The sequence below is a fragment of the Lissotriton helveticus genome, chromosome 8, assembly GCF_964261635.1.
Source record: "Lissotriton helveticus chromosome 8, aLisHel1.1, whole genome shotgun sequence".
NCBI classification, from domain to species: Eukaryota; Metazoa; Chordata; class Amphibia; order Caudata; family Salamandridae; genus Lissotriton; species Lissotriton helveticus.
The window spans coordinates 430,320,079-430,345,809 of record NC_136069.1 but is presented as its reverse complement, the minus strand read 5'-3'; the positions used below and the strand labels follow the sequence as shown (position 1 = coordinate 430,345,809).

Sequence of the window (25,731 nt, the reverse complement as noted above, 5' to 3'; positions counted from 1 at the left end):
TCGTCCCTTCTACTTCCACATCCTTCGTCATCCTTTCACTTCCTTCTTCTCCTCTGCTTCTTCCTCCCGTCGTTTCACTCCGCTCTCTTTCTGTACCTGCCCTTAGTCCTTCTATTCCTATCTCCTTCCTTCCTGTCCTTTCTTCACTTTCGCTTTCTCCTTCTTCCAAGACATCCTCTGTTCCTTCTTCCACATCATCTTCCCATTTCAGTATCTTGCTGCATTTAGCCATTCTGTCCATTGACCAAATCTTACCATCGCTCAGGAGAGCCGATCTGGCGTAGGGTTCCACCACTTTAAGGGGAGGTGAGAACTTGCTCTCTCCCTTTCTCTTCATGATGGCCAACTTCACCCTTACCCAATCACCTTTGTCCAGTTCTGTGCTGCGAGTGTTCCGTCTTCTGTTGTAGTGGGACGTGTATACTTCCTGAGCTCTCTCCAAATTTTTCCTGACCACCGCCGGTGACCACTTGCTCTGGACAATCAACTTCCTCCACACTGCATTGTCCTTGGTGAACGCTTCTCTGCCTCTTAAGATCTTGAAGGGGCTGTAGCCTGTGCTACCCGGTGTGATCCGGTATGCCCAAATCATCTTCTCCAGCTCCCTTTCCCAATCCATTCCATCTTCAATGGCTGCCTGTATGGTGCCCATGATCACCCTATTGAAACGTTCCACTTGGCCGTTCCCCGCCGGGTGGTAGATCGGGGTGTGCTTCACTTCGATTCCGTTTCTTTTGGTGAAGGCTGTCCATTTTTCCGAAGTGAACTGGGGTCCATTGTCGCAGGTGATGATCTTTGGAATTCCTTCGCTGACAAACGTGGTGCGCAAAAACTTTATCACGGCTTCAGTGTCCACTCGCTCCAAGATTTGTATCTCGGGCCATTTAGAATACCTATCGATGGCAACTACCACATACTTTTGAGTGCCTTCCTTGTTCAGGACTGGCCCCATTATGTCCACCGACAACATCTCCCACGGCCCATCTGGAATCGGAAACCTTCCCAGCGGTGGTCTCAGCATGCTCTGAGCTTTGTCTGACTTTGCACAAGACTCGCAAGATCGCACATGTCTTTCCACCTGCGCGTCGATGGCAGGCCACCAGTATGCTTGCCTGGCCAAGGCTTTCGTTTTTGTGATTCCCTGGTGCCCTTCATGTAGCAAGGACATCAGTCGTTCCAACAAGTCTCTGGGCGGTACTACCTTGTCCCCTCGGAGTAAGAACGTTGGATTTTCAGCCAAAGACAGTTCCTCTCGGACTTCCCAGTACCTCTTCAGTTCCTCCTTTAAGTGTCTTTTCTCTGGCCAGCCGTGGACTACATAACCTTTTACAGCTACTAAGTCTGTATCTACACCGTAGGCCTCCTCCCATTCCTGGGCGCTTATCACCTCTTCAGTGTCCTGGATGGTGGCTACCACGTACCCATCCCATTCTTGTCTGTCCTCGTTCCGTGCTTCTTCCATGGCAGCTGCCCTACTTAAGAAGTCGGCAACTTTGTTCTGTGGTCCAGGGATGTGCTCGACTTCATAAACATAGTCCAATAGCCGTAGAGTCATCTTGGCTATCCTGGGTGTAGCGTGGTCATGTCCGCTGGATGTTAGCACGCGAACTAATGGCTTGTGGTCAGTTCTCACGAGGAACTTGGCGCCCCACAGGTATTGTCTAAACTTCTCGACCGCCCAGACCACTGCCAGCATTTCTTTCTCCACCACACTGAACTTCTCCTCATTGGGTGAGAGCGAGCGGGAGGCGAAGCTGACAGTCGACATCTCTCCTGACTCCCCTTTCTGCATCAGTACAGCTCCCAAGCCTCGATCGCTGGCGTCTGTGGTGAGAATAGACTCCGCTTTGGGGTCGAATCCTTTGAGGGGAATGGCTGTTCCCATTTCCAGCTTGAGCGCGTCAAACTCAGTCTGCTCTTCCTTCCCCCATTGGAACCGGTTCTTTTCCTTGAGCAGCTGTCGTATGTGGTGTGTCTTTGTAGCGAAATGAGGAATGAATTTGCTGTAGTACTCGGCCATTCCTAGGAATGACCGAACATCCTCTTTCTTTTCCGGGGTGGGTGCTTCCATGATGGCTCTCATGTTTGTTTTCTTCGGCGTTATCCCTTGCCCGCTCACCTCATGTCCGAGGTATGTGACTGACTGGACGCCTAGATTGCATTTGGTCCATTCGGCGGTCAACCCACTGTCCTGCAGCTTCTGTAGTACTTTGTGAAGTTTCACATTGTGTTCTTGCCTCGACTTCCCCATCACCAGAATGTCATCTTGAAAGAAGAGGACGTCTTTCAGGTCTTTCAGGAGCTTGTGCATGATTTTCTGGAATACAGCAGCGGCTGAAGCTAGGCCGAAGGGCATCCTCACGAACTCATAGCACCCGAATGGCGTGATGAACGACGTGAGGTGGGTGCACGAGGGATGGAGTTTGACCTGATGGTAGGCCGACGAGAGGTCCACTGTGGAGAACCATGCGACGTCCTTCGTTTTCGCCAGCATTTCACTGATGCATGGTAGAGGGAATTTGTCTATGACAATGTTTTTGTTTAACTCTCTTAAGTCCACGCAGAGACGTACCTTGCCATTGGGTTTTTGGGCTACGACCAGGGGCGACAACCACTCTGCGCTCTCTATTGCCCTTATGACTCCCTCTTTTTCTAACCTTTCCAGTTCTGTTTGTACCGCCTCCCTGCTGCGGAACGGGATGTTCCTCACTTTGTGGACGACTGGTACTGCCCCTTCTTTCAGCTTGATGAGGTGCGTGTACTTTCCCAGCTCACCTATCTGCCCGTTGAATACCTTGGGATATGTCTTCCGCCACAGCTGTACGTCTTCCTTGATTTCCATATCCATGAGCAGGATTTTCTCTATGCCTCCTGGGTTGAGCTGGATCCCCAAGGCTCCCTGGTCCTTCCAACTCAGTACGGAAGGGCCTCTCTCTGCAACGTACAGCTTGCACTGCGCATGGCGGCCTCTAAATTCAAACAAGAGCGGGCAGTAGCCTAGCATGGGGATCTTTTGTCCAGTGTACGTTACCGGTCTCACATCCATGGGTAGGAGTGCTCCTTTGATCCTTGATGCGAAGTTGTCTTCCCACACCTGCCTCTGGACGATCGAGATGGGCGCTCCACTGTCCGCGATCATCTCCAAGGGTATTCCTCCTATGTGCATATCCAGCCTGGGCTTGTCTGAGTTGGAACCATCCATCTCCAGAATCTGGACGTCAATGTACAGGAATTCCTCCTCCTCCCCTTTGTCGTCCTGATCGCTGTAATCATCTCGCAGATCCTGGTCCACCAAGCGCACCACGGCATTCTTCGGTTTCCTGCGACACACCTTCTCGTAGTGTCCAAAGATGTTGCAATACGAACATCTAACTTTGAAAGCAGGACACGCCTTGTCGTTTCCTAGGTGGTTAGAGCTCCCACACCTGTAACACTGGTTTTTTCCTGTCTTGTGTGACTTGCTGTCCACCTGTGATTTGTTGGGGAAATCAGCTCTATTTCCTCCCTGGTTCTTCCTCGTCTCATTTTGCCTCCAACGGTCGTTTCTGTTTGGCGCCATTATTCTACACACCGCTTGCGTTTCCTGGGCGTCTCTCTTCGCCGCTTGGGCGCACCTTCTCGATAGTTCTGCTTTCTTTACCATCGCCCAGATTTCCTTGAGTGGAGCGTCGCCGTTCACCCACAATTTCTCCTGTATGTGGGTACTAGAGGTATGCATGATGATTTGGTCCCTGATGAATTCATCCAGCAGTCCTCCAAATCTGCACGTGGCAGCTAGCTTTCTCAGCGCTACAACATATTCATCCACGGACTCTCCGCTCTTCTGCTTCCTCTGAAAGAAGTTAAATCTGTCAATGGCAACGCACACCACAGGCCTGTAATGTGCGTCCAAGTCTTCGATGGCATGATCAAATACCTCCGTGTCCGTTGCGGCTCTTTCTCCTTTCACGATCGTGTCGTAGATCCTGAGCCCTTCTGGACCTAAGTTGTGGAGCAGAATCTTCTTTTTCCTCTTACTCGAGAATGGGGTGTCCCCTTCTTCTTCTAGCGCCTCCAGATAGTTAAGGAAGTACCTCTTCCAGTCTTCCCATTTCCTTTCCGGTTCTCCGCTTTTCGTGAGGAATGGAACTAGTTGGGTGAGGGATGTGCTCTGGCTCGCCATGGCTGGGGCGTTCCTCCTGGGCTTTGGTACAGTGACTGTTTGCCTGGACGGACTCCCTGGGGCGTCTGGCTCTTCTCCCTCGTCCTCTCTGTGCTCTCCCTCGCTGTCCACTCCCAGTCCACTTTCTTTGGTGCGAGTAGTGGCTCGTGAGCTGCCTCCCCCCTTCTTGCTCGATGGGCCTGCGGTTTCCGCCAGCGTGCGCCTCTTCCCCCTGGTGCAGAGGCACTTCAAGGGCTCACCGTGGTGTTGGCCAGGTACTTAGGGGATCCTCGTGGTGACGTCAGCAGCCTCGCAGTGCACACTACCCCCTCGGGATATAGTTTCTTCGGGCTGTGGCCTTTTCTGGGCTCTGGCAACTGTGTGGGGTCCCCTTCTGGCTTGTGTGCGTTTTCGAGCGTTTTGGCGCTCTTTCCACGCTCTTTGCTGTCTTGCCGGCTCCTCTGCCGCGCTCCGTGTCCGTTTTTTCGTTCCTCACGCGAGATGCGTGCAATTTCAGAGGTCGCGTGCGTTCGGGTAATCGTGATCCCGACTCGTCGCCATTGTAATAAGGCTCAGACACCGCGTTAGGTGTTAAACTTATTTATTTCTTATTAGAGCGCCGGGGCAGACTTCCTCCAGCTTAAGCGCCAGAGAACAATGACCCCGCCTACCACGTCCTGTGACGTGGTTCCTGTTCCGCTAAAGGAACACTAGAGCGCTACCACAGTGACAGGTGGTGTGGTGGTTTAGCACAACTGATGCATGTTGAAGTCAGAGCTGCCAACTTTGGAACTGGGGAACAGGTTTGCAGTCTCGGCGTCGGAACAACATCCTGTGATTCTGTGTAGAATCATGTAATCCTTTGTGTGCAATAGAAAAAACAAAAAACAAAATGAAATTGTTCATGTGTAATGAATGTATCTGGTGCTCATGTACGATCAAGTTTGCGCTCTATAAAGCTGCAGAAATTAAAAAGGACCTACATGGAGATAAAAAGGATATGAGGGAGGGTGAGGTTGGTGGAAACGAAATAATAAATGCATAATTAGTGCACCCCTAGTTCTAGTGGAGGGTGGAGGACAACAGGGAGGGTGCAGGAAGATGCTGAAATAGCGGGGTGGGTAAAACAATAGAGAGCTGGTGGTGGTCGGTTAAAAGCAGCGTGCTGGGGGTTATTGAAAAACAATGGCTGGGTGGTGGGTTAACACAAATACTGCAAAAGAGTACCTACTGGAGCTTGTGGGCAGTGGAAGGACACTGGACACAGGAAGAAGTACTCGGTCCGAACGCCATGCCTTGGACGAAGGCTCAAAGCCTAGTAGTAAGCCGGAGGCAAGGAGGAGGTGCCGACCATTAGGAAGCAAGGAAACCAGAGCGATGTGGCATCTAGCCAATAGTAAATAAAGGTCAGTAATGGGTGGGCTCAAAGCCCGTTTAAGATTTCTTTATTTGTATTTACAAGAGAGTTTGTATGCACAGCACAAGCGCTGTGCATGCAAGACTTAATAAAGGTTATTACTGGGCATAAGTATAAATGACAGAACAAAATGTGCCTGTGTAAATACGATTCCTTCTATTAACCTCTATTATTTTGCGAGTGCTATTTTGTATTCAGTTGGTGCTGTTGACTATTTGATGAATCGCATATCTGAATTGTTTGACAAAAGAAAATGACAGAAAATCTGTCACTTCGTTCCTGGAATAATTATCGACGTCAGTGTGTTCATCACAGTTATTAGGTTGAAAACACTGTCTTGTTCTATTTTTGTACAATTAACACAAACTTACTGAGCCTAAATGCTTAGCTCCAAATTAGAACAAAAGACAGCCATTAGACTCAGTGCTCTGAATCCCATACAGATATCAACCTTAATCCTTTATGACAGAACACCAAGCCTGTCGGCATGTGCAGTATTTCCTACATATAGAATAGCAGTAGTATGGTGTTTGATATAGATGAGTTTGTATTGGTGAATTGTCTCCGGTGGGAAAGTGGGCATTACAATCCTCATAGCTCTATATACCTGTTGGCCTGTTTCCAATTCACATTTGGGTGCCAGGGGAACAGCTACATCTGTGTATTCCTGATAGAAGGCCATAAACTAGGGGCTCAATGGAAACTTCAGACCTCTCACTCTGAGGGGCATTTCTGTGATGGTTACGTAGGGGTGGAATTGGGACCTGCATTCCAAGGGGCAGGGACTTGGCCCCACTAATGATAGTGATCAAATTTCCCGGGGTAGGACAGTGCTGTCCTGCAGTTAAGTGCCAACTGTCATGCCCTGGGTCCCTACGTACTCTCCAAAGGCCGGTTGGCTGGCCTCTTGTCCACAAGATCCCAGGGACACAAATGATCTCCCTGTGTCCACAAGCTCAAATGGACCGTGCAGGGTCCTGCGGAAATAGGTGGAAGTGCTCATCGGTTGGGACAAGGTCCTTCCTGATGTACATGGCCATCACACTGTGCAGAGGAGTGTGCTCATAAAGATCAGCCGCACATCTGAGGTGCTGGGACATGAGGAGTTTGAGGAGTGTGGGGGAAGCTTGCAGAGTCTGTGGGACACGTGCTTACAACCAGGGGCCTGGGCTAGCTTGCACTCCAGAGAGTGTGGTGTACGAAGGGTGTTGGGAGACCTGAGATGAGATTGTCTTTGACCTCCAGAGCGGGAGGATGACAGTGACTGACATCACTGCTTTTGTCTGAGGTCACTGGCTCTCTCTCCCTGGACCCACCCCCACAGGAGAACATTGTGATGGCACCCAATGGGTTTTGTTGTGCCTTGTGGCAAACTACGACTGGCTGTCAGGAGCGATGGCAGCTCACACCTCTACTTGAGGGTAAACATTTCTACACATTTGGAAGTGCACTAGCTTCCTGGGTCAAAAGCTTTTGTCTACAGATTGATAGCGATCCCGCACTCATGCAGGTGCTTCTGGGTACCTGGAGGTCGAATCTGGATGGACAAAACTAAGAAACAGTTTCTTTCCAATTTAGGTGGTTCCGACAATCTCGTCAATGCGGTGCCATCGGGGGAAACATTTATCATTGGCTGGTGTAGTTGAGTGACTGAGGAGCTGGGTCATGAGGTGTAGTCATAGATCAGTGATTGCTTGACCATTGCAACTGTTGGGGTTATGCGATATTGGGGAATGCCGTGTTGGATGAATACCTCTGATTAGGGCATGTATGTTCATGCTGTGCTGTTAATATGAAGGTTCAACAATTCCATACAACTGTAAAGTGTACATACATTGTGTATCCCGTTTTGATTTCAAAGTGTGTTTAATACAAAGACCAGTGTTTTATACATACGGTGTGGAGTAGTTTTGTGGCGTACGAAGTATGTTGTGAGGGTGGTGTTGTGCCGATACTTTACACTTGGGCCCTGAGGATAAGCCTGGCTGCTTGATGACAGCTACCCAAGGGTGAGCACAGGTTATCGGACACATGTATTGTACTCATCCTATCTGAGACAATGGACTCTGACTGACTCCAATGTGTCAACACCCAGCTGGAAACCCCTGGGTCTAACAAATAGGAAAAAGGCAAAAGGATAAAATGGAATATGCATTCTTAAAATAAGTTGGAATAGGCAGGGGGGATTGCAGACAAAATAAATAAAACAATAGGAGTAAGCTTAATTTTGATGGAGTTAAGCCTCCTCCACCATGACAGAAATAAAGGGCGTCAGGTCGCAGTCAAAGTTGTTAATTTAGTAATAACTGCATTTAGATTTAAATGTATAGATTGTTTGATAGAAGATGTGAACCAAAGGACTAAATATAAAAGTTTGGATAGGCTCCACAAGAAGGTAGAGTGGGCAAAATCTTGTTTGAATCAAAAAAGATTAAGAGAAAGAATATCACATTGATCAGGATTCATTTTGTAACCAGAAAGGTAAGCTGAAGAAGAAGAAGAGACTGCTTCTAAAAATGCTGTAATTGAAAAGCCGGGTTTAGCTAAATATAGAAACATATTGTCAGCATAAACAGAAAGCTTAACTTATTTATCTGCATAGCAAAATCCAAATATAACAGGATTATTTCATATTTTTATGAGAAAGGGTTCCAATGCATTAATAAAATATAAAGGTGAAATAGGACAACCTTGCCTAGCACCTCTATGTAAGGCAAAGGGAGAAGAAGTTAGCCCATTTACAACAATGAAAGCCTTAGGAACTGTATAAAGTAAATAAATCAAGTAAGCAGAGTGTGAAATATAAAGTTCCAGCCCATGAGGTCAAATACTTTTTCAGCATCACAGGATATAGCAGCCAATGAGTATTTATATATTTTGGACTTACTTAAAATATTGAAGAATGTTCTAGTATTATCAGAAATATGTCTACCATTGATAAATCCTGATTGTTCCTTACCTATGAGAAGCAATAGAAAGGAACCAAGTTGAAGGGAAATTATTTCGGCAAAGAGTTTGTAATCTGTATTAACCAGAGAAATTGGTCTTTAATTTTTACAGAGCTTTGGGTTTTCACCATCTATAGGTATGAGGCAGATCAAAGCCTCCTGAAATGTATTACTAGCTAATTTTGTAATGTGGGGGAACAGAAGCTTGGAAAAGTGAAGATACAATTTAATGGGGACTTGGAGCTCTCCCTATTTTCATTGCGCATAGAATATCGTTGGGAGTAACATCTACTTCTGAGGTAAAATCAGTATGAGGATTGCATTATTTATGAATGGATGACAAGTAATATTATATCTCTTCTGAACATGGATTCAATTCAGGAGTATAGAGATTGTGATAGTAATTTGTAAATGCATCCAATATTTCAGAATCGTTAAAGACAGGCAGGGAATCTGCTTGTGAAATAGTCTATTTTCATATGTTCTTTTTTAATATTGAGTTAATTATCTAGTAACTTGCCAGATTTTGTTTGGCCTCCATACTCAGAACTTGCTCTAAGGAAATAAGGAGCAATGTTTTCTGTAGAGAGTTTATTATAGCAAAACGTCTTCTGAACTAGGTTGTCTACATGCATTTTAGACCTGTTGCTGAAATATAGGTTTTTGAAGGTCTTGGTTTGTTTCAAAAGTTCTATGGATTGGCAAGAGTGCATTTTTTTTCCTTTTTTGTAACATTAGCTGTAGCTTGAAAGGAATCCCTAATAATTTGGGGCAAAAGTGTGGGTGAGAATTGTTTTTGAAGAAGTCAGTAGCAAGTTATTCCAAATTATTAGTGAAATTAGTATCTAATAATCGGGATGTGTTGAAATGCCATCTAGGGACTTGGGACAAATCTAAACCTAAAGTAACAGGAACGTAATCAGAGATCAATATGGAACCAATCTTGACATGGAGAATATGATGTGTTAGGAATTTAGAGATACAACGATAATCGATTCTGGATTGAGGGAAGTGTGTTGGAGAGACAAAGGTGTATTCTTTTAATAATAGATTACATATTCATGTAACAACAAGGGAACATTGTTCGATACCTGTAGTAAATTATCTGTGCATGGTGGAAGGGATGAAATTAACTTTAGAATTACGATCTATGTAATGATCCAAAACTAGGTTACAGTCACCTCCAGAAATAATGTAATCATCTGATATAGACATCAATTCACAAGAAATGTCAGGCCAAAAAAAGTAGTATATGGTTTCAAAGGAGCATGAATATAAAATAAAATGATAAGTATTTTGTTAATATGCAGTATTATTCTCCACCCATCACCCTTCTTTGTCAGAATCTTAAGAAACTTACATAACATATAAAGCTTTATGACATAGTATGATGACTCCATTCATTTTCCTTGAACCTGGGGAAGAAAAAACATTGGCCACCCATTGTCATTTCAGTTTTTTAACTTCCAGAGCAATAAATGTGTTTCTTGTAAAAATACAATATCTGCTTTTAACCTGGACATGTGGGTGAGAACTCATCATGTAATAGATGAACTTAACATTCGAACAATCCAAGTTAAAGCTCTTAAAGTCATTTAAAAGAAGTTACAGGTAAAGAAATACACATCTGAAGGAAGAAGTAAAAATGTGGAAATAAGAGAAGCCACACCAAATTAGTTGCCGAAAATTACCCCTGCAAAAGAGAAAGAAGAGAAGGAAAGTAAGGCTAAAGAAAAGGCGATGAGAAAAGAGATGGACAGAGTGCATATATAGAATAGCAAAGACATACTTAAAAGACCAACATAAAATCAATAATGGTGAAGTCACATGAGGAAGATTACACAAATGGACACCAGGACATTCCGAGGAGAAGAGGCCATTGAGACAGACGCAGGAACAATTCAAGAAAATACAGCACAGTATCTAACATAGAAAGACGAATATAAAAACAAAGATCATTTTAGGAGTGTTAATGAATTATGCTATAACATAATAAAAGTACATAACATGACATACCAAGAATGTAACAAAACAATCAAGTAGTAGAATATCTAGTAATATCCCTTGTTTATTCTCTGCAAGTATCCGAGAACTTCTGTAGGAGAACTAGATCCTTATAAGTTGTAGTCTTATAGGTGCCTTGGTAGAGGCAAGGATGGAATAACCAAATCGAGCATTAATATTTCAAAAAGCCAGTCGTATATCAAGAAACTTTTTTCTTCTGTCAGCTGTAGGTTTAGCTAGGTCTTGATAGAAGAACAAGGTAGATCCCATCCAAGAAATTCAACCTTTACTTTTAGCTGCCTGAAGGGCTTTCAGCACATCAGTGTATTCCAAAAAGAAGATAATAACACCTCTAAGTTTTTGTGAGGAGGAAGCAGTATGAGAATTATGACCAAGTCTTTGAGCTCATTGAATATTTAAGGAAGGCATTTCAGGCAAATCAAGAACCCTAGGAAGCATAGATTGAAAAAAGGCAATAGGGTTGAGCCCCTCCAAACTCTTTACCAGGCCAATAATCCAAAGATTGTTTCATTGACTATGGTTCACAAGGTATTCCACTTGTTTTTTGAGCTGACAAAGTTCAGTTTGTAAAAGAGTGGTATGCTGAGAGACAATCGGCAGTGTCAACCTTTTGTTCCACCACTTTAACCCTGTTTTCAGTGATGGACCATTTCTCATCCAGGCTTTGAATGTGTCTATTTGTTTTCTCCACATATGGTTTAAGAGCACGTATTTTGTCTGGAAGAAGTTCCATAAAATTAGGAGGAGGAGATTTCACCGGCCAAGGAGGGGCTTTTTTCAACCTTTTATGAGATGTAAGAGTGGATTTAACACTAGGCTTTGATGAAGGCTTGGAAGAACTTGCACTAGAAACATGTGTATTTGACAAAGTCGCTGGTTAGGAGGCTTGCGGTGTAGTGTCTGAGTCCTCCGTGTTGTGCAGTAGAAAGGAAAAAGATTACGATTTCTGAAACCGAGCCATCTGTGTTGCAACTCTGTGTGAGGAGAATTTAATTTTAAATTCCATATTGTTCCCAAAAAAGGATAGATACAGACATGGAATGGTATTTATAGTGAGTAATTGTTGTAAAATTCAGAAAAAAGTATAGCTTCAAAGTCTATTAGGAGAGAGAGTGATCCTTGTGTAGAGCTAGTAACATAACCAATATTCGAAGAAGCTGCTCATCACAGAGAAAAATATGCAGGCACTGTTAAAGGTAACATGACGTCAGTACAAATATTTGAGGGAAGATTCCAAACTGCTCATAGAAACTGCTCACAGTTGAAAATTCTCCTCAGACATTCAGTCAGTGAGAGAAAACATAAAATAAAAATGCAGGTGCAATTTCTGTCATACAGTGATCCTGCAGAGATATTTACAGATGCGGAATATCGCCACTCACCTGATATCGAGAAACATTTCTTATGTAAGTAGGGAGGTTCTCCCACAACAAGGACTAAAGAATGGTGCTGTAGAGAAGAAAAGTCTGACTGAAGGCCGACAACCCTCGCCGGCTGCCGAAGAGCTGCGTTAGCAAGCAGTCATCTTCCCAGGTACCAAGCCACACGCCCCCTCACTGCCTTACATAATAAGGATATTGCAAGTCCCCTCAGAGTTCCATAACCTTATAAATAACTCTGCCTTCGGCCTTTGTCCTCTCCATGGTCATGGAACTCCTCAGTGACTTGCAATATTCTTATAATGTGTGGCAGAGGTAGTTTATCTCATACCTAATACCCTAGGAATAAAGAGATGAAATTAATATACTCTAATGGATTATAGGATAATATAGTTTCAGTTACTTGTCTATAAAGAAAACGTGAGTAAGAACACAGTCTGAATGAATAAGGAAACATTTCAGCTATGGTAAATGATCTAGGAATATGTAAGTAATAGATAAAAGCTAATTGAAGGAATCAATATTTACAATGATGGAGCAGTATCACCCTAAATGTGCACATTCTTATTGTGTAAAATGTATTAAACTAACACACATAAGTGATGCAGAAATACTATATGTGTATCTTTTTACTGAGAAGAGTTGCCACTCTCATATACCATACTATATAGGGCTCTGTGCATTAGTGAGCTGGGTAACAAATATCTAATGAGGGATATCTGTATGAAAAGCATATCAAAGAAGAGTGCAATTAGGATAAGCACAAGTAAGAATAACGTAAGCAAGGAAAAGAAAATGCCATAAAAGAACACTGTATACTCAGAGTCGAGGAGTCAGTGTAAAAGGGAAATACAGTTATAGGTCTGTGTATAGAAGTGTGCTGAGAAGAGAGTAATGTATAAACAAGCATTAGCAAAGCCAAAATGTTTCAGCTATGTGATATCAATTAGCTTTGTCAGTGTTTTCAACAGCCACGGCCGGTGGTAGGTGTAACTGCAGGGCAGTGACGTAGGGAGGAGGAGGGGCAGGGTGGGGGGTTGTAATGTATGGATTACAGACTTTAACAGGTAAGTAAACATATAAATAAATAAAACGAATTTCCTTGCGCGCACTGCATCGCATTTGGTGATGCAGTGCACACAACGAAATTCGTTTTATTAATTTATATGTTTACTTACCTGTTAAAGTCCTTAATCCATACATTACAACCCCCCACCCTGCCCCTCCCCCTCCCTACGTCACCGGCCTGCAGTTACACCTACCACCGGCCGTGGCTGGTTTTTAAAGACATATTGCACAGCAGCGCGAGCTGCTGTGCAACATGACGTAAAGTAAAGAAAAAAAAGCATTATGTCGCAGGTCAATGCTGGCCATGTCATTGCGTTTTTTTTGGTAAGCTTTAAGTCACCACATATCAAACCACAAACAAATACGAAGTAATAGATATTTTTGAACTGTAAAGCCAACCCTGTATTGCTGCAAAACAATACAACAGTGGTCCAAGCCGATCACTAGTAAGGTCTAAAGCAACTGCTTCCTTTAATAATGGGTTGGGTGGCTTTAAAGAGGATGCAAGATTGATATATGTATGCAGCAGGTAATGTGGATGTCGGATGGCATAGCTTGTAGTAACGCAAGGGCAAACATGCCCTACGGTTGGCTGGTTCAGCACTTTCACGTTTAGGGGCACCAGAAAATGCAGACAACATTGAATCCCTTGTATGTGAAGGCCTGATGGAACATCTGTGCTTCTCAAATCACTGATATGTGTATGACTGAAGGGGTCATCTATTGGTAAAACCTCATGCCTTTATCTCATCCCAAGTTCCACAAACAAATGGTTGACCATTTATGTTGGAAAGATGGCTTAGAAAGTTAAACACTCGCTGATGACATCTGTGTGATCTGCAGGCACATGTTTTAATTCTTAATGAGGCCAACTCAACCGTTAATGCAACTAAGGCTGATACATTTATTGCACAAGGGGTTGAGTGGCTGTGCACTTTCACGTCTATACAGAAAATACAAGCATCACTAGATCCCTTGTATTTGTAGCCCAGATGGAACATATGCGCATCTCCATTCACTGGTTTATATGTGTCTGAGTGGGTCATCTATTGATAACACCTCACACCTTTATCTCAACCCAGGTTTCACAAATGAATGGAGGGTTAACCATTTATGTCGGCAAGAGTACACAGAATGAAGCAGAAGAGAATCATTCCAAGAGGGCGAACCATTAGTGGAATCAACAAAGACTTCCTCTTATAAAGCTAGAAGCTGCAGTACATTATTAATATTTCACACATCAAGTGTCCTGTTCTTGGCTTACCAGAGAACAGAATATGCAAAAAGGGTGCCTTCATTGCATAGTGTCAATTTAAAAATATATAAACACCATTAAGTTCACCCTGTCTTAACTCACATTCTGCATTTAAAGTAAACACTTACGTGAATGCTGGCGAAATGAGAAAAAGCTTGTTAGGTTAGAGCTGTGAAAATCAAATGAAAGTTATTCTGGAACAGGTGTGAATGTATCGTTTCTGCCAATCGCCATTTTGCTTGGTCTGCTCTTTGCTACCCAGATCCGGTGCTTAATAAAACAAGTAGAGGGTGGTGGGTAAGACAACAGAGAGCGGGAGGAGGAGGTGGTGGATTAAAAACGGGGGTGGGTGGTTAAAAACATTGGTGACAGGTGGTGTGGTGGTTTAGCACAACTGATGCATGTTGAAGTCAGAGCTGCCAACTTTGGAACTGGGGAACAGGGTTGCAGTCTCGGCGTCGGAACAACATCCTGTGATTCTGTGTAGAATCATGTAATCCTTTGTGTGCAATAGAAAAAACAAAAAACAAAATGAAATTGTTCATGTGTAATGAATGTATCTGGTGCTCATGTACGATCAAGTTTGCGCTCTAAAGCTGCAGAAAATTAAAAAGGACCTACATGGAGATAAAAAGGATATGAGGGAGGGTGAGGTTGGTGGAAACGAAATAATAAATGCATAATTAGTGCACCCCTAGTTCTAGTGGAGGGTGGAGGACAACAGGGAGGGTGCAGGAAGATGCTGAAATAGCGGGGTGGGTAAAACAATAGAGAGCTGGTGGTGGTCGGTTAAAAGCAGCGTGCTGGGGGTTATTGAAAAACAATGGCTGGGTGGTGTGTTAACACAAATACTGCAAAAGAGTACCTACTGGAGCTTGTGGGCAGTGGAAGGACACTGGACACAGGAAGAAGTACTCGGTCCGAACGCCATGCCTTGGACGAAGGCTCAAAGCCTAGTAGTAAGCCGGAGGCAAGGAGGAGGTGCCGACCATTAGGAAGCAAGGAAACCAGAGCGATGTGGCAGCCAGCCAATAGTAAATAAAGGTCAGTAATGGGTGGGCTAAAAGCCCGTTTAAGATTTCTTTATTTGTATTTACAAGAGAGTTCGCATGCACAGCACAAGCGCTGTGCATGCAAGACTTAATAAAGGTTATTACTGGGCATAAGTATAAATGACAGAACAAAATGTGCCTGTGTAAATACGATTCCTTCTATTAACCTCTATTATTTTGCTAGTGCTATTTTGTATTCAGCTGGTGCTGTTGACTATTTGATGAACAGCATATCTGAATTGTTTGACAAAAGAAAATGACAGAAAATCTGTCACTTCGTTCCTGGAATAATATCGACGTCAGTGTGTTCATCACAGTTATTAGGTTGAAAACACTGTCTTGTTCTATTTTTGTACAATTAACACAAACTTACTGAGCCTAAATGCTTAGCTCCAAATTAGAACAAAAGACAGCCATTAGACTCAGTGCTCTGAATCCCATACAGATATCACCCTTAATCCTTTATGACAGAACACCAAGCCTGTCGGCATGTGCACTGCCCCTGGAGGAGAATGCTGAACACGGATCATAAATCCCTTCTGTCTGTGGTGTCTTGCTATGGAAAGATACACGTTTAGATTAAGTAAACTTTAATGCACAGCGCGTTAATATGCAATTTAACTAGGAAGAGGATAGCAAGAGATGATGTTTTGTTAATTAAGGCATAATAATAGCAATTACTTGACATATTGAAGGTGCAAAAAAATTCAACGTAATTCACAAAAGAAATAAATAATAAGTGTCAAAAAGTGAGCATGTGTTTTATTTATTTAGAGAGAAACTATGTGGCCTGATTGAGCCCAACCATGTCTTGTTTCATAGTCTTTTTTCACAAGTAAGTGAGATTATAATATAGCTGGTGGTAAATAAAGAGCCTATTCAGAACATGGGTAGAAGCACTTAAGCCTTGTTACGACAGCGGTAATGAAATTTGACAGCATGCAAGGTAAAGTTGGAGCAGGAAACTCAGCCCAATGACTTTCCCGTTCTGCGAGAGGGGCCAGGATACATGCTACCAAGGATCCACAGGGGCAAGGCAAAAAATATTTGAAATGGGAGCAGAAATGTTGAATGTATTTTATATGGTTAACATTCATTTGTCAAACATTCTATAAGAATGTAAGTCATTTCTAACACACGTGGGGGAGCCATAGCACCGCTCATCTAAATCATCATCCAGCGGCAAGTCCCAGCTGCTCGTGCCTTCAAAGAGCCACTTGTAGCTGCATCACCATACCCAAAGGTACATGAGCAAATGTCCTTTATAGGTGCATTGGTTGTAGACTAGGGATGTAGTCAACATAATCCAATGCAACCTCAACAACACCTGGTGACTAACGGTAGCTTTAATCTGATAAGGGATTGTTATGCCACCAACACATGTCTACACTGTCATGACAGCCACTCACTTCTTGATTGATCTGTGAGTGCCGGTGCGTCATTATAGATGCAAGCCTGAAGATCCTAGGGTGTCACGTGATGTATGTTCTTTTGATACATATGTTGTGGTGACCAATACAATGACTTTTCTCTCCTTAGCTAGACAAATAATTACACTTGAAGCAATAATGACCTACACCGAACAAGAGGAAAAGGACTAGCACATGTTACTAAGCGACTCACGTAGTAACAATATTGCTGTAACACATGAACCTTACTACACATGCAGAGAGGAGGAGGCAGTATTAGAGAGGCTTGTGCATTGCGTCTTGCAGCCTCAGATTATGAATATACCAATGAGGCACAACCCTCTGTCACTTAAAGCAGCTGAAAGTCCGCCTCTGACTAGTACTTAAACGAAGACTCTCCATTGTAGGAGAAATGGACAGTTCAAATAGGACAGACCCTCACCCAGGATTTGTGGCTTGTTTCTTCATTAAGTTTTCATCTGTGATGTTGCGTGATATTGTATATACTGAGATGAATAATGGACGTATCTTTTGTACTGTGGTATCACTCGATGGTAGCTCTTATCTCTTGGACGTGAGTCAGTGCCTGCAAATGTTCACTTCCTTTCTATTTATTTATTTAGGGTTTTTATGAAGTTCTGCAAGTCGCCAGGTACCCTCGGAGCACTATTGGTTTGGGCACAGATGAAAGTAATACTAAACAGTGATCTCATGATAATTATAAGTGGAGGACAGAGCCTTAGAAAGAGAAAGTCAAACGTTGACCCAGTAGTAGGGTGGGGCTGCTTGCAAGCATCTAACCAGAGGCAGCAACATAGGGGGTAAGCATACGATTGCTTGAAAGGTGAGGCTTTAGTAGTTTTCTGAATCTGCTGAAGTGATGTGGGATTCTTTGTTGTTTTGCACGAGAGTTCTATATGGATGATCTGTACATATGCAGAGTCCTCCTAACAAAATTCTTGTATCAGTACAGTTGAGTGGACAGCAAATTGTTGGTGGCCGATCTTGGGCTTCTGCATAGGGGATCGGGAAGAACAGCATAGATAAGTAGACCAGTTATCAGTTATGCAATTGTTTGTTGACGAAGCATGGGGATCTGATGCTATCTCATGAATTCACAGGGACCCAGTGAAGTGACCGCAGTGTGAACCAGATGTGCTCAAAGCAATGCAGGCCAATCAGACATCGGCTGCATGGTTCTGAGCTTGTTGAAGCTTGGTAAAGATTTTTTAGGGAGCCAAGTATAGAGGCTGTTACAATATCTGAAGCAGGGTATCACAGCTGCGAGTAAGATGGTGGTTTTCAGGGTGAGGTGAAGGAGAGGAGGGGCACCTGAGAGCCAGGATACATGGTAATACTCACGACTGTATATCTCTTATGACTGTAGACCCCTTTAGAGGCACACTTCTTTGTATAAATGTGCCTAGCTCGTTGGATGCTGTAGCGTGTCTGTATTCGTCACATTCATATAAACATCTTTTCGATTTGATCTCTGTCTGACAAAAAATATAGCTGTATAATCAAGAAACTCACAAACAAGTCCATCAGTCGAAGCCTCACCACAACTGCATTAAAAAAAATATTTGTCAATCTGCATAACATAGGGGCAAACCTAACCTGTGTTAACTAAGACATTTTTTGCACTTCGCAATGATGCCAAACGGTTTTTGAAGAGGTGCAAACCTTTTAGGATTTATCTTGCGATGCTGATTTCTATACGTTGTCTATATTAATGTGACTGTCTTCAGCAGAAATCAATTCACCTTGCTTTAGGCAAGATTTAATTTTGAAAACAATCCCCTTGTAACTAACAAAAAGTAAATGTAGTGAAGATTGTTTTCCTCTCATGAACGTCTAATGCTGACACTTGTTAGGGATACTTTCTCTAACTTTATACATATATAGAGGTTTGCCCAAATTATCCCACAGTACCTGAGCAAGAAACAGTATAAGCAGAAGACCGTGAACATTTTAATTAGTCACTGGTGATGCATTTAATTATACAAAACATTATTTATTTTGAATATTTTGCATGCATAGTAATCGTCACTCCAAAGGCTCTGAATCTTAAAGAGGCTCTTGAAGAGGCTCTGAAACTTAAAGGGCCGAAACGCATCAACACCACCATTTGGAGAATTCTGCATTTCTTAATTTGTAAAGCTAGCAAAACATATCCCTACGGACACACACTAGGATGCCAACTGCTTATTGGTCCTCCATGGGTGTTCTTGCTATAGACTACCTCTCTTATGGACCATGCAAAAAATTAGGAAGCATTGCCATATTATGTACAAACAACTGGAAGACTAAAGAAATGTTCTAGCTGCTACACAAATCAAACAATCAAAATCTGTACAGCACAGTATAATTCATCCCCTTTTTTTCTTGTCTGCTAATTTTGTATTATATATGTAGAATTTGGTGTCATACGTGTTTGTTTAAGCATACTTCAGGTACCAGTACGTGGAGTGAAGAATACTATGCCTGCTTAATAATCAAAACAAAATAATTCTTTGTATAATTAAATGCATCACTAGTGACTAATTTAAATTTTCACAGTGAAATTACTTTCATAACAATTTATTCCCATATAATACCAGGTCTTCTGCTTATACTGTTTTCTCCAACTTGGCAGAATTGCTTTGGCCACTTCAGCTATGATTATGAGAAAAGCTCCAAACATAGCTTTAATGTCCTGGGTTAAAATAAACGTAGGCCATTTCTAGTACTTTAGTTTAGAAAACTTTGCATTCTCTTTGAACTTTACAATATTTGTAAACTTAAAAAAAAAGAATTTGGTAGCGGTAGGTGTGCAGGAAAGAATCTCTCACAAAGAAAATCGTTTAATAATAAGAATAAATCTTTTGGTGCATGACAATTCTCCTGTAGCCAAAGGATCAGCAAACCTGTGAGTTTCCTTGCAAACATTCCTCAAATTTTGGTTGGTTCTTTTAGGGAAATAGTCAGGAAATTCAATCACTAAGGAAAATCATTCACTTTGTTGAATTGGGATAAAAAAATGCCAATTATTGTTTCACAAAACTAAGGTTTTGTGATTGCTAACTTGCATACCTTCAGCAAACTAATAACCTAACTCTTGTTTTGACACAACAAAACTGTAGTCACGTTGAACCTTCCCATTTTGCGAAATGCTATTACTAGATTTAGAAGTAGGAAAGACCAAAGGGACGACAGGTAAACTTCCAACACGAAACTACTTGATATGCAACTTTGGGATGTAATTTGACCTTCTTACAGGTAAATCTGACAAGGTCAACAGTGTCTATTTTAAAAAATCTTGCATAAAGTGCAAGCATTTCTGCCTGTTTCATATGAGGTGGGTTAACACCATTCTTCTCTTTTCTGAACCTGAAACTGGTTTCTCAAGGATCTTTATAAATTGTGCACATCTCTTTTAAAGGAACTCATGAATTAAAATCTTCATTTTTTATCAGTTATTCTTGGTGTGAATAATTACGTTTTTTTAGAGTTTGTAAAGTGCTGCCTCTGGGAAGTTTCAAGTAGCCAAAGACACAAAACAGATGTCCTTAAGATTTACACAATGATCATGCACTAGATAGTTTTACTGTGAAACAAACCATGTTCGTGTATGCCTCTTTTGAGTTAAGAATTTATTGGAAAATCCCTGAATGCTGAAATGCAGATACTCATGATATCAAATAATTTGCTTGGTTGTGAATACGCACAAGGGGAATGCCAGTATGGATGATCTATTGGAAATATTTGGTGTAGTGTGTGTGACTCAGGTATTTAGGAAGACATTTTTAACTGACAGAGCAGGAGTATGTTATTCTTTAGGATGCGTTACTGGAGTCATCTGCTACTAAATGTCTTGGGCTTCTGGGTGGATGACCATATGCTCATTGCTGACAGTCTTGGGTGTCCAGACGTCTGCAGAGCCTGGAAGGGCTTTGTTAGTGGATCTTGGCAATATATCTTTGTAGCTAAACAAAATTGCTCCTCATTAGTTTGTGGGATGTTACGTACTGATAATGAAGGAACTGTTTTGAGGAACCAGTCAGAAGAGGGGACTGAGCCTTAAAAACTTTGATGACAGAATTGGTTTGAGGTTTCTGTATTTGCTTGTGGTGCAATGGGATATTTTCAAACACAATACACAGAATCTAGTCCTGCCTCCGGGGTAAAAGCCATGGATTCAGGAGTGAAGGTCTGGTCTGACCAGGATCACTGCCTGTTTCTTTTTAGCATTCCAGACAGCCTGGGATGATCACACTTTTGGCTGTGGCTTCCCAGATAAGTGGAACCAGGCTCTATATTCAGTATGAGGTTGATCAGGGTCCATATGGGTATTAAACAATGTGATGAGAGAACTGATCCTTGAAGGACCCTCCTTATAGTGGTAATGGTTTTAGGTGGAAAAGTTTTATAATTTGGCCTGGTTGTCTAGGAAGGTTGTGAATAATGTACTAGCTATACAAATATCTAAGATAATCTTGCCATTGTTGACCAGAACCTTATGGTTAATAGGGAAAAATGTTGCTAAGAGGTCCAGTTAACTCAGGCTGTATACATATACTTAACCCTGGTAGGCCAGAAGCCTTTTTATGATACTATGTAATATCTGACAGTCTCTATAAATGCTTTCTATCTCATGCACAAGAACCTGACATGATGTCACTCAAACGGAAATGTATCTCTAGACAGGAGGAGTTGTAGAGTTGCTATCTATTTCTGATGTCTTCCAAAAAATGGATGGCTGGAAATGGACCTGTAGAATTTCAAGATTGTTATTGGTTGATGTTTTGAGGTATGCTTACATCTTTGAGGAACAGTGTGATGAAGACATGCTTTAATTTGTAGAGACCAGGTTGCCTGAAGTATTCCCTTGCTGAAACTCATGTTTCCCATAGGAATGATTGATCTAAGTTATTTTTTCTAATTTAGGAAATGTTTTCCCTAAAGATACAGGTTGAAAGAAGCATTAATGAAATGTTCAGAAATTGCAAATGCTCCTCAAAATTCCTGTGAAAGGCAATATGTTCCTTTGTGTTTTGTGGCTGGATGAAAGTCTCCCACTCCTGGCACAAATAAAAGTTGTCATCTGAAGCCTGTCTTTGTGTTAATTTGAAACCTAACTAAGGTACAAACTGCATTAGGAAAGTTTCACAATACCTTTGTAAGGAATCTTTAAAGATAAAATTCTAGCTGTAGGGATAATCTCTTTTTCTCCATTCTTGGTGAGTGTAAGATGTTTGATAGCAGGGAGGATTAGCATCTTTTATGCAGGAATGGCTTTATGCCGATTCCCAAGCTAAGAACTGCATGTTATATCTCTACTGTAGTCAGACCAATATCAAGTACCACAAGATTCAATGTCTCTTCTGTAAAACTGTGAATTTAAGAAAGTGTGTCTCCCAAACCAAAGACCTAATATTGGAATATTCAAATATATGTGTCACTCTTTTCCCTCAGATTTCTTCTTATTGCATGCAAAGATAAAACAAAAAGTGTTTCTAGCAATCTTCTACAGAGACTTCTTAATTGATAATTTAACACAACGTGCTACACGGAATAAAGCAAACCAATCAAGAGAACCATGGTTTAAAGTTTTCACAGTGAATTGTGCTCCCAGAGTTAAGTCGCACAGTCTCTGTCTTCTTAGAATAACTCTACCCATAAAATCATTTAGTTATTTCGCACTGATTCACCTACTATTGCCATTCTGTAAAATATATCTGGGCATACAGTAACAATCTTACAAAGCAGATCATGAATTATTCAAAGCAACTTTTGGCCTGGATGACTTCATCATCTGACTCCCGGGGGGATTCTCTCATATACCCTATTTTACCTTGTAGTGTTCTGATGTTGCTCTTCAGTCTTCGGAGATGGCTGCATTCTATAAATAGCTTCTGGTTGATACAATATGTTAGTGTAAATTCCTCTTATGATTTCATGAGGTATAATACTCTTTAAGTAAATGTTTGCAGAATAGTTAGGAAGATTATTTTTCATGTTTTGTTTTAATGTGTTACCCACAAATACTGGGAGCACTTCTTTGCCTGCGCTTTATGTTTACCAAACCTCTTCTCTTCTTTAATCAGAAGAGATGACCTGAGGCTATAACAGACAACTGTTCAGTAGTGGCAATTAAATCTTTAATAGGAAACTCAATAATAATCCATATCGGATCCTTAGGCATTTGGTACCTTTTCCGGAACCTGTTACTCAACAAGCAGATGGGTTTGAGAACATTTATCTAACTTCTGACTGCAACCAGTAGCATCTGTTACTTAAAAAAATCTAAATCTACATAATTTAAAAAATGTATTATATTGTGTAGTATTTCACATAGTTTGGGGTACCAGAAGTAGAATTAGTAAAGGAAGTTATAAACTAGGGGTGGGCATAGTAGGCATAATCACGTGGAGTTACCTAAGAATTATGCTTGAATTACGCAAAAAGAGTCATTTTCGCTATATTGCAATTGTTAATGCAAAAATGCCCCTCCTGTCTACAGATGCATTTTGCACTAAAAAATAGTGCTAAACACATCTGAACAGGAATAGCAAGCACAAGCAGCCCCTTGCACTCGCTGAATGTGCTCTTGAGGTAGTATTTTCCTCCAAATTCCTAGCGGTATTTAGCACTATTTTCATAGCACAAAATGCACCCATGCATCTAAAATGGATGCGAAGATGTATTTTGCATAATACATTGCCCATGCTTGCTAAATGTGCTCTTACAGTACAATTTTTTTAAATTATATAAGCAGGAGTAATCCGGTAATTATCGGTAATTTCACTTCAAAGAGTAACACAGAATTATCCAAATTAGTCCGATTATTCTGGCATAATCGAAATTCTGCCTAGCCCTTTTATAAATAATAGCCACATATTCCTTGATCAGAAGGAATCAAATGCAACTTTGAATAAAAAGAACAAATATCTCATCCACTCCTTATTAATCTGTGTTGCCAGTTTAAGCTATGCCGCCATTTCCTTAAACTGTGTGCCATTCCATTAGCCTCTCAGCAGCAAAAAGGAGGCATATTAGAGACAAATGGAGTAGCAAGGTGTAAATTATGTGATTCAATTGGGCTTAAAGTGTGTATAATGATGCTTCTGCTGTCTCTGGAATTTGGGCGAATAGGCTTCCATGCCAGTGTGAACTATGAGTGTGGGTCATTTGTAAAATTTGCAAATCCTCTGTATTCAGAAGTGACACCAACATGAGTATGTGTGAGTATTAATAGAGGGTGTCATAAGAGCGATAAGGGAAATACTATGTAACTGAACACCAAGGCAGTCCCACATGTATCTGCCCCACTAAAATTCCACATGGATCAATCAGATGTCAACCTGCAGCGGGAAAGTACACAACAGTACCCAGTTTGTCAGGATGAGGGGAAACATAGGAAGAAAAAGCCTTGCACTGAAAATATTTTGAGGAAAAGAAAAAAGGTAAAATAAAGATCAATCTGATCTTTCATTCTTTTTCTAACCTTGCGCTTGCTGAATATCTAGAATATGAAGACTGCATATGTATGGTTAGAAAAAAAGGTGTGTACCAGGAATGTATTTGAATACATTGTTTGATATATATAGGTTCAGTGGCTCGTAGATATCCTAAACATACACCTGCTTGTTTGTGGTTCTGGGAAGCAGCTGTAAATCTCTGCAGTTTGCAGACATATATGATGTATTCAGAGTTGAATAAGTTTGATTTCTGAATTGGATCCAAAACATAGTTACTAAGCATAACATATATGAATGAACCAAAGCCTATTCTGCCTTTTCTGTGGCTTAGCAACTGAGGAGGAATGATTGCCTGATATGGATCCTCTGCTACGTGTGGTGGATCTTGTGTGGCTGGGGAAACCACAATTCAGTTTCCTTGAGACTGATACTTAAACAAAGTTACCTTTTCACAAATACTCAGTTTCCTTGCTTTATGCATTGTGATTCTATCTCACTGAACACATTTTACTCCTTCTTTCATTGCAAAATCAAATGAGCATTCAACATCATTGTAGGTGGCAGAACGTTGGAGTGAGGGGATCAAGAATCACTTACCTCTTTCATTTCTTATTTGCCTTGGCATAAATAGTACTCACGTGGGTAGCCATTCCTGTACAAGAAAGCAACTAATGATCTGAAACACGGTTGAGTAAAATCTCTGCCAAGGGTGAGTGCCCTCACTGTGGGCACAGCTGTTTATTTGCTATTACGGTCACACCTCTAGACATATTAACACCACAGTTGCCAGCTATAGGAGCACCACATTTAACTTGGGTAATCTACTTGATGAGAAAAGGAGAAGATTCTCCGCTGAGGTTGGTTTATCTTGGGGCTGTAGTCTGAACAACCCATACTAATTTTATTCTGTCTGTCTGCTTTACTTTCAGTTGTCACTGATTGCTCATCTAAACTCAGATGAATTCAGCTCTCATGAACAAAGTACATCCCAGAATCCTTTGCCGGTTGGTTTAATCTCACAAAACGGATTTTGAAGGTACCATTAATTCTTGTCCAATGTTCTATCTGTCTATTCAGCTGTGTTCATGGTGACATAAAGTTTCACTGAAGTCAAAATGTTAGATTGTTTTCATTTGCAAACCTGTTTTGCTATTTTGATCACCTTCCCCAGATGTTATGGCAGAGCTCTCTTTCCTCTTACCATCAATTCGAAAAGTCTTTTCCCTTGGCAATAGAGCTTTGGTAGGTATGTACAAAAATTATGATAATTTCCAAATTGCGACTCTTATCGAATCGTAATTAGGAAATAGCAATTCCTAATGTAAGAACTCTTGGAAATATTAATTAGCGATTCCCAGTGGGGTCACAAATCGACCTACCTCATGATTATTAATGAGGTAGGTCGCAACTAGGAATCACTGCCATCACAGTGATGGTGGCTTGCTGGGGTCAGCAGGCCACCATGTCTGTGGTTGATTTTAAATAAAGTCCACCCTCATGGTCAACCACCACGATCATAAGATTTTCAAGAAGGTCGATAAGGATGATCCCCACTGTTACCACCCCATTTCTCTCAT

At 41.7% G+C, this 25,731-nt stretch overlaps 1 protein-coding gene across 6 annotated transcripts in view; it reads left to right on the top strand.

Annotated features, from left to right (window-relative positions):
* ENOX1 (ecto-NOX disulfide-thiol exchanger 1) overlaps positions 1–25,731 on the top strand; it is a 2,394,477-nt gene that overhangs the window by 698,863 nt on the left and 1,669,883 nt on the right. For all 6 annotated transcript variants that reach the window (XM_078657297.1, XM_078657294.1, XM_078657296.1 and 3 more), the window contains exon 3: positions 25,084–25,190. The gene's annotated coding sequence lies outside the window, so the exon portion shown is untranslated. The remainder of the gene's footprint in view (positions 1–25,083; positions 25,191–25,731) is intronic.